This window comes from Equus asinus, chromosome 16 (genome assembly GCF_041296235.1).
Source record: "Equus asinus isolate D_3611 breed Donkey chromosome 16, EquAss-T2T_v2, whole genome shotgun sequence".
Classification (NCBI taxonomy): Eukaryota; Metazoa; Chordata; class Mammalia; order Perissodactyla; family Equidae; genus Equus; species Equus asinus.
In genome coordinates, this window is record NC_091805.1 from 34,339,682 (window position 1) to 34,353,499 (window position 13,818).

The window sequence follows — 13,818 nt, forward strand, 5'->3', positions numbered from 1 at the left end:
TAAGCGAGTAAATAACTAATCAAGTCTAGTTATAGTGCATTCAAGCTCCAGCTCTTGTTAGTCACTCATTTTAAATTAAGGCATCAAAGGAGTTCAAAAGTTAACACGCACACAAAAAAATGTTGGAACTCAGCCCAATAACACCCACTCTATATCACCTAAGATATGAGTACAATCACACATTTGTGTCTTATTTGATGCAGAGGTAAGAGGTAACAAGGTTTTCTTAATTATGAAGAAAGAGCCACAAAAAAAGCAAAAGCTCAACCAAAGAGTTTGCTATAAAATATCTAAATAATTTGAGAAAGGACATTTCTTCGCTATCTGCAGTGAGTTTATTTTTCACCACACCCAAAATAAGAAATATTTTTACATTATGATGCAACAAACATTTCAAGAGACACTATTTACCTTTAGCCATATCTGATAAACTCATGTATTTTCTATTCCTTCCTGTTTTTCATGCTGGTTACATCCATCTGAATTATTTCTAAGCTTACCAATGGATCTTCACCTGCAGTTTGAAAGACATTACTTTTACGGCATATATAGACCATTAAGTTTCAGCCTTGAATTGACTTCTAAATTAGGAGTATCAAGGATTTCAGTAAAAAACGATAGTTTTCAGAACTAAAGAAGAAAGAAACAAGACAAGCCATAGGATTTTGAATATAGGAGATGGATTTATCCAATGGAAAATGTCTTATTCTCTCTTTTGTGAACCTAAAGGAAAACTATAAATATGGATAATGAATTAGCGTTCTCACAGCGACCTTTAATTACCCAAAATATAAAAACACTGCAATCACTAAAGCACTTGAATGCTCCTTTCAGAATTTCCATCAACTACATTCCACAAATGATGTTTAAGGTAAATAACTACCTCTTACTCATATTGTTTTCATTTTATTTTATTGCTAGAATTACAATGGCATTATTTTCATTTACTTTGCTACAAGTATAAAATATTTCAATTAATTTATGAATTAAACATGCTTTTGCTTCTAGGCTTTTGGCCTAAAAACAGAACCACCGTTTATAATGTTACTTCTATTGGAAAATGGAATTGAAATTCTAAGCTGAATTAGAAATTAATTCTGGGACACAGCACATTTGTAAGATCAGCATTTCATCTAGGATCTGGAGCAAACATGGCAAGCCTGTGAGCAAAAACCTACAGGGACTAGGTTAGAGGTAGAAATGGGTGTTCACCTATACAGCGGCAGAGTTAGGCAGAAAGAGCTGTAGAAAACTAGGCAGAACCACAGGGGGATGAGGAGATTGACAAGGTCAGAAAAGTTAAGACTAAGCACAAGAGATATATAGAAAAAGCAATGAAATTTCTTTGACAAAAAGAAAGAAGAGGATTACAGTTTTACTATAGAAGGGGAAAGAAAGGGGACATAGCCTGGAGAAAAAGAAAAAGAAACAAACATTTGGTGAGAACCTTGTAGATATTACTTCTGATGTAATCCTTACAAAAGGATCAAATTTCACAATGAACAATTTGAGTGGGGGCGTATTGTGACAAAGTTAAAATCTAAATTAGCTTCCCTAATTTAGAATGTTGAGTCCACTCTATGAGTCTGAGAAGCAATGTTGAGATTTCTTTCATAGAACTAAAGCTCCTAAAAGAATGGATGTAAAAACAACTAGATCAATGCCTGAAAACACTAAGTTGCCAATAAATGGCAATTGGAATTATTTATTATCACTATTAACTTTCCATTTTGCCAGTATATGCTAATTTCTTCTGAACACTGCTGTGGTTAGACAACTGAGATTTTCATATATTTCTTTCATCTGTATTTAATTTGTTCAAGTTTTCTGAAATATTTCAGAAAATTTGTTCCCCTTCTTTCTAGTAATTTAACTTGAACTTCATAGAAAACTTCCACATCAAGAATTAAATTGACTTTTATAACTGAATCTCAAATTATAGGGAAATTGAAAAATAGGTCAAGTATTTCCATTTCCTCAGATAAAAATGTTTCAGACTCCATTTTCACAGTGGGAAGCACAGAGAAAAATGATTTTTTAAATTAACAATAGGAGTTATGACATTTTCAGAGAAGGTTCTAGAAAACAAAGAGCATAAAAAAATAGCACATTCAATACCAATTTGGGATCTGTCAGGTCTGACAACTTACGATGGTTGAAAAGAATTCTGAAAAAAGAGTTTAGATTTTAAGTGAAAACAAGAAAAAACAAAGGGAAAGGTAGAGAAAAGCCACTGAAGAAAAGTAATTGGGAACTCCACAATCTAATCCTGATTGCCCTAATCACAGTGTGATTAGCAAGTAAGTTTTCCATCTTCTTTATTCATTCTCTGGAAAAATGATTGGAAGCAAGTATCTTATTACATGTTATAAAGCTTTCATCTGGATCATTCCACATGGCCCTCACAATAATCTTGTCCTCAAAACACAAGATGCTAACTGGAATGGCCCCTTCTCCAAAGACACAAAACTAATCAATGAAACAAGAACAAATACCATTAATTTTTCAGTTAAATTATGGTACTATTTATTGAATGCCTGTTCTAGTCCAGTCATCTCAGTAGGTGCTTTTCCTGGATGAACTCTAATCATTGGAAGAAATACACAAAGGTTTTTTTGTTGTACAGAAACTGAAGCTCACAGAGGTTGTGAAAAAACTACTGCTTAAGATTACACAGGGACAGACAGGGAAAAAATGCATTGCATTATAGAAATTTAGAGGTATGGGAGAAAATAATAATACAAGAGCTAACAATTACTAAGGGCTTACAACATATGAAGCACTACGTCAAGGATTTAGCACCCATTCCTCAAAACAACCTGGGGGGTAGGGAGGCAGTGTTATTGTCCCCAATACGTAAAATAGGGCACTGATTAAGACACCTGCCAAAGTCACAGCAAATGAGTGGTAAAAAATAGAGTCTCTGGTCTAGTTTCTGAGGTTTTAACCGCTAAGCCACCCACAGCTTCAGAGGAGATCCTTAAGGCTGACATGCTAAGTAAATAAGGCATGAGAGAGGAAAAGGGATTTGGAATAACCACCATTTGAATAGGAGCAATAAAAGAACCAGAGGCAGAAAGGAAAAAGTGAGAATGGACTTTTGGGGGCAGTGAAGGACAGTGTAACTAGATCCAAGGTTAAATACTAGAAATAGTCATTGTAAAAACTATTATAATAATTAAATCTGACTCCTTTTCATGCCCCTTACAGGATGATATCCATCCCCAAGACTTTTTCCTTTGGCCCCCACATTTCTCTGCAGGCTCATGACTTCCATGCTTCATAGATGTTTCCAAAATCTTTCAATTACCCCCACCCCACATCTCCACAATGCTTTGACTCAAATTTCCAACTGCGTATAGATTTCCATTTGGATGACAATAAGCTCAATTTGTCTGAAATGAAATTCATCATCTTTTCCTCCAGACTAGCTCTCACATGTGATTTTCCTATTCTGATGACGGCCTGTCAAAACATTTCTAGTTAGCAAGCTTGAAGGACTGAATTCTCAAGATTTGACTCCAAACACACCTTTGGACCCAGTTTCCACACAAGGTCTGCAGATTCCACCTCCACCCTTCCACACTCCTATTTCTCCCTTTTGCATCTCCCTTCTACTTTCCATTCCCTCTATTACATCTGTCTACTATTTTCCATTCTGCCATCACCTCTGAGCACAAAGCCTTCATTATCTGTCACCCAAATTAATGAAACACTCTCCAATGGTCTCTCTGTTTCTGTCTCCATTCTAATCTGTCCTACACAACACCACAAGATCATTTTCCTAAAGCACGATTCTCACCATATCACTCCTCTCCCCCAAAATCTTCAACAGCTGCCCAGGAATTATTAAATTAAAGACAAAAGCAGTAGACATTTAATGTTTTGTACTATTCAGCACAACTTAATTTCAGAGATTTTCCCACCACACTCTAGGGACAATGTACCATTTGTACTTATTCCTGGAATAAGCACTACTCTTTCTTTCCACCCATGTTCTGCCTTCTAACTGGAACCTCCATTACTTCACCCATCAAATTCCTACCGACATAAAAAGAGATATATATTAAATGGAAAATACTAAGATATGAAAATCCCTGTATACTATGCTTAAACTATGTAAAAAAAAGGTGCATTACATATCATTTCACCTAAAATGCCAAAGACTGATTATATCCAATAGAAGTAAGGATGTGGAGAAATGCACAGACTCATACACAGTCAGTGAAGAGTGTAAACTGTCAATATTTTTGGAGGAAATTTGACAGTATCCTACTAAATTAAAATATGTTTAATCTCTGACCTAATAATTTGACTTCAAGGACTTCATCCTACAGAAAAACCCACACAATTATGCAAAGATTACTTGTAATCGCAAAAATTTAAGACAATTTATGGGGCTGGCCCAGTAGCATAGTGGTTAAGTTCTTCAGTAGCCCAGGGTTCAGGGGTTTGGATTCCGGGTATGGACCTACACACCACACATCAAGCCACATTGTGGTGGCATCCCACATACAAAAAAGTAGAGGAAGACTGGCACAGATGTTAGCTCAGTAACAATCTTCCTCAAGCAAAAAGAGGAGGTTTGGCAACAGATGTTAGCTCAGGGCCAATCTTCCTCACCAAAAAAAAAAATTTAAGACAATATAGGTCATCACAAAAATAACTACGCTATATCCAAACTAAAGAACACTGTGTATCTATTTAAAAGAATGAAATAGAGTAGACAATGACAAATATAACAACTAATCATTACACAGTACTTTCTTGGAGAAAGGCATTGTTTAAGTGCTTTGCAAGTTTTAACTCATTTCACAAAAATCCTAAGACATGAATCTACATGTACTTAAGTGGAAACACGCTCCTGCCCCACTGAGGAATGAAAACAAGCAAACCCTAAAATGATATGTAGTGGACCAAAATATCTTTTACTTAAAAGGGAAGATAAAAGAAAAAAAAAACAAACCATGCCAAGCTTTAACGGTTCTCAGCAGTGGTTACCCCTTGGGGGCGGTTTTCAGCATGGGAAGAGGAATGGACTTCCTCTCTTTACTCCTCTTTGCATTGTACACACTCTTTTAAAAGCATGTAGTGTTTTATAATTTGAAAAACACTACAAAATATGCATATGTAAAGACTGTACAGAAATACATTAATTGTAAAGTGGTTAGAGTTTTTTCCTTTTTTCTATTTTCAAACATTTTATGTTACTTTTACTGTTTTCATTTGTTTTGTTTTAATAAATAAAACCTCTACCCCTCTTTCAAGGTCCATTTAAAATGCCATCAACTACTCTGTCCTACGCGACAGTGAACAATATGGACTTTGAAATCACATAGACTTGGGTTTCAACCAGCAGGCACCACCTTGGTGACTTTGGGTAAATTATTTAACCCCATCAGGCCTTAGTTTTCTAACTTCAGTGTTGAAGTTACCAGTGTTGAGTGTTCTTGTGAAGATTAAACAAAATAACATCTATGAAACATCTAGCACAGTGCCCACCATAAACCAGAGCTTCCATTTAAAATCAACTTCTTTCCTTGGAGTCATACCTAATTCCACCAACTTGATGTAACCGTTCTCTTGTTGAAAACTCCATAAGCTTTGGTTTTCGTTAATAAAAAAATTTATCACATTTTTCTGCCACAACTGGTGACTTGTCTTATGGCAAACTCCTGGAGGCAGCAAAAGTGTCCTACTCATTCATCTCCTTTGACCCTAACTAGCCGACAACATTGAAAACATCACTTGCAATGTGATTTCCAGAGAACCCAATATTACGGAAATGGACAGGTATGAAACAGAAGGTACAGCACAGCAAAACAAGCAACATATTGGCTTATTAAAAGACTTAGTAGAACTCATCACTTTAAACAAAACCATCCTTTAAAAAGTCTAGCTATTGCTTTCAATAAACCAATAGATCAAATTTTAGCCTCCCGCCTTTGCACTATCCAAGTACAACATTCGCATCTTTCTAGTTTTTTTTTTTTAATTCAGAGGAAAAAGAAAATATCTGAACTGGAAAGTTTAGCTTTGGAAAGAAATATTCCTGATAACGCATTTACAAATTAAAAAATTTCCTTTGTCCCTAGGAAAGCACCGACAAATGCAAAGAAACTAAGGGCAGAGGTAACACCTAGTCACCCCAGAGCCTTGGTGAAATTCTAAAGGCACACCATGAGAAGGAGTAGGGAGAGCCAAGATTTGTAGACTAAAAATACTTTAAAAAACAAGCAAAGCTGTAGGTAACCTTCATATAGGGATTTATGCCATTAGCTTTAAATTTATAAAAGGGAGTTCCCACAGTTTAAAATTAAAAAAAGAAAGAAAGAAAGGAACGCTCATGCACGAATAAAGTTGATACTTTTCAGGATCCCAAACACGTCTCTACTTATAATCACCCCTTTCTTGGGATTAAAGCTCATTAGTCAAAGTCACAGGACATGTTATTAACCTCACTCGTTAGCGAACACTCATTAGCTCAACACAAGCTCCAGAAGACAGTTTGTTCGTAAAGCATCCATCCCGCGTCGCTGCCTGCCGCGGGTCACCACAGGCGCATGCACTCAGTACTGTCCCCTAGCTGGATCAATTTTTAAAGGTTTTGCTAAGAGCTCCGACATAAAGAAAACAGAGACACTTACCTTGAGAAGCGAAGGCAGCCTAGCCAACTTCTGGCTTTGTTGCAACTTGTTATCACATTTCAGCAGCTGGGTGGAGCCAGTTTACCCAGTAACCAGAAGGGAAGGTTTCACAGGCTAAGCTGTAAAACTTGATTTGCAAGACCAGTACTAGTTTTAGCACTCCATTTCTGAGAATTAAGAGCTCTGTTTTACAGAACTAGTTACAGACTTTACAGAATTAGTTTTTACAACTAATAATTGTTTCACGGAGAAAATTAGATTTTTGTCTTTAACTACAAAACCATTTGAAAATACAATCCTAATCCTGTTCTATATAATGCAAAGTAAAGACAAAAGAATGTATTGTGCTTAGGTAAGGTTGCCAAATTTAGCAAATTAAAATATAGGATGCCCAGTTAAATTCGAATTTCATATAAACAACCAATCATTCCTCAGTGTAAGTATTGTCTTATGCAATATTTGGGGCATACTTATACCAAACACTGATTCATTGTTTTTCTGAAATTGAAATATACCCTGGATGTCCTGTATTTTACCTGGCAACCCTATCTACAGAATAACAGTAAATAGCAAACTGTTTCAATTAACTACGAAAGGTATAAAAGAACCAAATTGCATAGAACTGAAATCTTTGAAAGTGAATGACATAATGCAAAAAGATTATTTTATTTTGCAAAAGCTACTCTAATATTTAGGAATTTTATTTGCTTTTGTTTCTTTTTGAGCCTTTAATCTTTGTTTCCACAAGATTCCTTTGCAAAAGAAAATTTTTAGGGCTAGGAAAAGATATGTCTGAAAATACTACACACTCCAGTCTATGACTAACGTGCAGACTGGAAAATAAATGGTCACACATGACTGTGATCAGTGGTTGACAATCAACACTAGTAAATTCTCTAAACCACGTGAGAAGGAGAGAAAAGAGGGGGGAAAACGCCATCACTTTAATCTTTCTCCATAAGAACCAATCAATTAACAGAAGCCCCTCTCTACAGGATTTTAGAGAGAGGCTTTAAATAAAGATGACCCAGGGTTTCCATCTAAAGCTGCTTGGAACGTGAATAGATTTAAACTAAATCAGTTGATCTTCAGTCCTTCTATATAAAGCCTCAGGTGGTGACATAGCTAGCTTTCCAGGAATAGTCCCCAGTGAATACTTTGCATGCCAAAAGCATGATAAAAAGCCAATAAAATGAACAATTCTTAGAATATATTATCATAATCTTTCATCCTAGAGAACTCTTAGGAAGCAGTATGGCATAGTGGAAAGAACTGAATGGTGAGGGTGAGCTCTATCTAAAACCACTGTAGAGGGAGAGAAATTTCCCTCTATCCTTCTAGGTTCTTCTGATGGGTCTAAAAATTAAATTGACATGAGACAGAACAACAGGAGAAAATCAAGCTTAATAACATGTATACCTGAGAGAACCCAGGAAAACTGAGTAACTCACCAAAATGGCCAAAGCCACCACATTAAATACCATCTTCAGCGAAAGACAAAAGAGGATGTTGGGGGTAGCGATTTGGGACTTCAAAGGGGAGTAAGGCAACTCACTTGAAGAAGGAAAAGCAAATGTTTGGTAAACAAATGTTTGCCATCCTAGCAAAGACAATGCGACACTGGGAGGGCTAAACTCTTCCCCATCTACCACAAACAGTTCATATTATACTATAGTTTTCTATGCTGATAGCTCCTCCCTGGAATAGGCCTTCTATCTTAAATTCTTTTAGGCGGTTAGAGGAAAGTCAAAGTTTCTGCCTGAGTCTTGTTCTTAAAAAATAGTGAAACCAAAGAGACACATTTGGGGATGGCAGATTCTGCTCCCCTCCACCACCCTTCCTAGGCCTATCATTTCCCTTAAAGTCCGCAGCTATAATTCCCCTTATCGCTTTCTCCCAGAAGTTCACCTCTCCCAGGCTCTTCATCAGCTGCTTGTCAGCTGTCACAGAGGAAACCAAATTTATTAAAATGTTCAGTGGAGCTTGGGCTCTAAGAAGTTGGCTCTGCCCTCCTGAATCCCACTGTCATGCCTCTGAATCAGCAGTTCTCAAACTTTTGGGTTTCAGGACCTCTTTACAACTCTTAAAATTTATTGGGAATCCCAAAGTGATGTTTGTTTATGTGGATGATATCTATCAATATCTATTGTTTTAAAAATTAAAACTGAGAAATATTTAAATACTTCTTCACAAATTCACTTTAAATGACAATAATAAACTCATTACATGTAAACATAATATATTTCACTGTTGTTTTTATGATTGTTTTCAAAAATAAGAACTTGGTGAGAAGAGTAACATTGTTTAAATTTTTCCAATTTTCTTTAGTGTCTGTCAATATAAGACAGCCTGATTCTCATATCTATTTCTGTATTCAATCTGTTGTGATATCATATAACGCATGTGACAAGAGATTTTCACATATTGAGGTATAGGGGGTAACTATTTGGGTTCAAAAACTGCTTTGGCTTGAACTAAAGAAGCCTGACTTAGAGCCTGTCAAACACACATTGTACCTCTGCTTTAACCATTGAAGTAAAGAATGCGCTCTCAAGATAAGAAGACATACTTCCCCTCCTGCACCCTATCAGTAACACACTTAGTCTCTTTCCCAACAACAGGGTCATGTTGACCTGATAATTTGCAACTAAATACCTCTTTGAAACTTTGACGAAAATTTATCCTGGGTGTGTTTAACGTATGTCCTTTGTTCTAAAAAGGTATAAGACTGTACTGAAAACCATGCTTCTCTGGAAGGCTTTCCTCCTTTGTGCAACTTCCCTTCCCAGATTATAATCCTCACCTTGGCTCAAGTAAACCTCACCTTATCTCTGTTATTTATAAAATGATTATTGGTTATTCTGCATCAACACTTCTCTACTGGATTATAGTTACTATCTACTAAGTGCCTCCAGTTTCTCATCCATCTAATTAGCCATTATACACTCTATCATGTTAATCTTTCTAAAGTATAATTTACATCGTGTAATTCTCCTGCTCAGAAAATCTTCACTTACTCACAACTTATTAGTAAATGAATAAATATCCAGATTCCATAGACAGAGAGTCAAATGAAATAATATCTGTAAGGCATAGTGCCTGGCACAAAAATAAATATTTAATAAATGATAGTTCAAAGCAAAAAACCAAAAGGAAGTTTTAATGGTGGCCTTGCAAATGAAATGCCCCATCTTCCCAGTGCTATAAATAAAAAGAAATTGTTCCAAAATCATCCGTAGATTTCTGACCAAACTCTGCTCACTAAATTCACATTTTACATGTTCTTTGACAACACAAAGCCATTCTCGGCATTACATTAGTGGTAGCAACATTCTTCTTCATATTTTTTCTTACCCACCAGTTCAAGATCACTTCACATTATGTTCCCCTAAACACAGCCTATTCCTTAAATTACTTCACATAATGTGACTTCCTTACAATGACTGATCCTGAAGAATATCTGCCACTTCAACCACACCTCTGGCAAGAACTCCCTGTGTCTTGAAAAAAGTAACGAACATTATCACTGAGAACCAGTTTTGACTTATCTAGAGAAAACTGATCTCTTCAAAAATATTTTTATTTTTATAATATTTCTTTCATGCAAAACCATTTGGAGATGATGCGAACTCATAAAAGTCTACTCCAGTGTAAATACATAGAGAGTAGCTCATCCGTGGGATAGGACACCGCCTTCTTTTAATTCTTTTCAAGTAAAATATTTCTTTGTTGTGACACACTGTCCTGCTCATAGCAGAATGTATAAGCCTTCCTGACCCCAGCTAGTAAATGCCAGAAGCCATCCTCTCCGCATTCATAGTAATAATCAAAAAAATACCACCACACATTTCCAAAGTTGTGGCGGGAAGCAGAAATAATGCATCAATCCACTGTGTAAGGCTGTGATTAGATAAATGACTCTGGGTCCCAGTGGAAGCAGTGTTTTGCTTTCAAAGAAAATAAATACCAAGAAGGAAAGACCTAGAGTACCACCCCTTTCTAGTAAAGAACAGTACTGCTTCTTCAAGTTGACAAACTCAAGAGAAGTTTGGCTTAAAATGGCTGTGAAAAAGCGGAGGAGTGTAGTGAAAAGAGCACTAAATCATCCTGGACAAATCACTTATCCTCTCTCTTTGTGTTACCTTAAGGGTAAAAATGAGAGCTTACAACCAGAACTATAGATTCTGTAAGTTCTCATGTCAAATTCCGAAGGCAGGTTTCTGATGGCCAGGAAAAGACACGTAATGGGCCAGAAAAAGCCTAGACTTTCAGAATGAGAAGTCACTTTTAGGGGGTGAGCCCCGTGACAGAGTGGTTAAGTTTGCACACTTCATTTTGGCGGCCCAGGGTTTGCAGGTTCAGATCCCAGGCATGGACCTACACACTGCTCATCAAGCCATCCAGTGGCAGTGTCCCACATACAAAGCAGAGGAAGATTGGCACCCATGTTAGCTCAAGGACCATCTTCCTCAAGCAAAAAGAGGAAGACTGGCAACGGATGTTAGCTCAGGGCCAATCTTCCTCACACAAAAAAAAGTCACTTTAAAAAAAAGAATTATCACAATAATTCAAGAAATATTTTGTCAAGTACCTGCTATATGGCAGATACTGTGCTAGGCACTAATTATATTTGTAAAAAGTGGCTCTGTATCTACTCTAGTATATTGTAATATCTTAGGTGGATGATAGGTAGGTAGATAGATAGATAGATACAAAGAAAGCAAGCAAGCTTAATTACCTGATAAACACAGCTGCTGGTAGACACACACTTCTCATTGCTTTGCAGACATCTGACCTGAGCTTGCTTTTCGTCCAATACCCAGCATTGCATGTTTTATAAAGATGAGTTTGGTTTGTGCTTGCATAACCATGTCTACTCTCAAAGCTTCAGCTATCTCCTTGATGTTAATAAACAACTAATATATAATTACATTCCTCACCTTTTATATATTAGTAAATTCAAGTCTTGTTTTCCTAACTGCTTCCAAGGTAACTGAACATCTCACCATTCAAAAACTGAACTCTCTATATTTTTCCCTCCATCAACACTCATAGCAGGCTGAATAATGGCCCCCCAAAAGACATCTATATCCAAATCCCTGGAACCTAGGAAGGTTACCTTACATGGCAATAAAAAGCTTTGCAGATGGCATTAAGTTGAGGATCTTGAGACAGATTATCCTGGAACATCCAGGTGTGCCCTAACTGCAATCACAAGTGTCCTTAAAAGAGAGAGGCAGAGGGAGACTATTCATCAAAGAAGAGAAGATGATGTGACCGTGGAGGAAGAGATTGGAGAGATGCAGCCACAACCCAAAGAACCTGGAAGAGACATGGAACAGACCCCCTAGAGCCTCTGGAGAAAGTCTCGATCTGTCAACACCTTGACATTGGCCCAGTGATGCTAATGTTGGACTTCTGGCCTCCAGACCATGAGAGAATAAATTTCTGTTGTTTTAGCCACCAAGCTTGTGGTATTTTCTTACAGCACCCACTGGAAACTAATCAACTCCCATTTCCAATTTCTCCTTTATTTTTATCAATGAGTGGTGCCCATTCTCTTCAACACTCAAGCTAAACCTAGAGATGACTTCTGACTTTTTTTCTTTCATATGTTATAGCTCAGAGTTTTTCAACTCAGAGCCACAATCCATTTATTAGTGGATTGTAAAATCTCTAGTGGGTCACAATTAGAAAAAAATTAATGAAATAAAATAGAAAAGAAAATATCAGAGTGCATTATACATGTTAAGAGTAAATAAATGCCATTTCATGAGTTTATTCTGATTATATCCGTGAGTAGCTATGTCCTGGTGTGTGAGGTAAAATGTATTTTATTTCTTACTTTGTTGCAGCAGCCCAAAATGTTGAAACCAACTGCTTTTAATATCTCACCAAGTCAATTATCAGTTCCTCCTTTCTCAATACTCACATGTAGGCCTTCTTCCCTCCTGTTTATAATAAGCAGAGGAACATGATGTTTTAGAAATCAAATCACCCAGGATTTAAAAATCAGTTCCATCACTAGTTTTGTAATCCAGACCTCTCTGACCTGTTTCTTCATCATGAAATGAAGATCATAATACGTTCTTCATAATGTTGTTGTATGGAATAGCTGAGATAACATATGTAAAGTGCTTAGTTCAATGCCTAAGCATAAAAATTGTTCAATAAAAGATAAGCAATGTAATTATCTATGCTTGCATTCTTTGGACTATAGTAGTAACCTTCTAATTAATCTCTCTAACTTCATCTCTCATGACCCCCATTAATCCTGAGACAACAGTCCAACGTCAGATTAATCTTCTTGAAGTGTTGCTTTTATCAATAATGTACTGTGATTTACCATTGCTTATAGAGTTAAATCCACACTCCTTCTGACATTTAAAGCACCCCATCATCTGGCCACACATACAACATTCTCATTGCCATCCCAGCAGGTGCCGCTGACAAATCAATTCACTAAACACAAAGACTCATTCCCATGTTTCCACGTTTGCTCATGCTGTTCCCTTATCTCCTTTCTTTCTACCTATTAAATAGCAGACATTCCTCAAGGTCTGGCAAAAGTCTCAATTCATCCATGAAACATTTCTGATAATCGGAACTAATATTAGTTCCTCTGTTATAAAATGACTTCATGGCCAAGTAAATAGATCCTATTCTCTGAAGTCAGACCTACTTAGGTTGAAATCCCAGCTCTGCTCTAAAAGCTGGTTGACTTCAGACAAGTTGCTAACCCTCCTAATCTCACGTTCTTCATTTGTGTAAAGAAGATAATGACACATAAGTGGAGCTGACGTCATGTTTTCATGAGATAACATCTCATCACACAGGCACCAGGATGGTCTTGAAAACATGCTCATGACACTACCTTTAATGTCTTATATTAGAGGGAGAAAATACACATTACATAAGCTGCCATTCCCACACTCAACCAGTCATCATTCATTGCTTGTAATACTCTTTACTGCTAAACCCAGATATGGCCTCAGACCCTTCTCAATACATTACACCAAGTAGTCAATACCAATGGATGAAAACTCACACTCCCTGTAAGCAATCCCTGGGTTAGGATTATGACATTACTTTCAATTTCTCTTTTTAGGTACTCAAAAAATACATGTTAGATATAAAGTCTTATGTTAATTTAAGTGGTAGAAAGATAGAT

General features: G+C 36.7%; 1 protein-coding gene across 5 annotated transcripts in view; it reads right to left on the bottom strand.

Moving 5' to 3' along the window:
- The window catches only part of FRRS1 (ferric chelate reductase 1), a 101,167-nt gene that overhangs the window by 42,304 nt on the left and 45,045 nt on the right, over nt 1–13,818 (bottom strand). Inside the window, exons 2-3 of one of the 5 annotated variants that reach the window (XM_044749538.2) lie at nt 6,648–6,774; nt 412–514 (exon numbers count right to left, since the gene is read on the bottom strand). The exons of 2 other annotated variants lie outside the window; for them this stretch is intronic. The gene's annotated coding sequence lies outside the window, so the exon portion shown is untranslated. Of the gene's footprint in view, nt 1–411; nt 515–6,647; nt 6,794–13,818 lie in introns of those variants that run through there. 2 more of the 5 variants (XM_044749537.2, XM_070486907.1) reach the window with 2 other exon arrangements.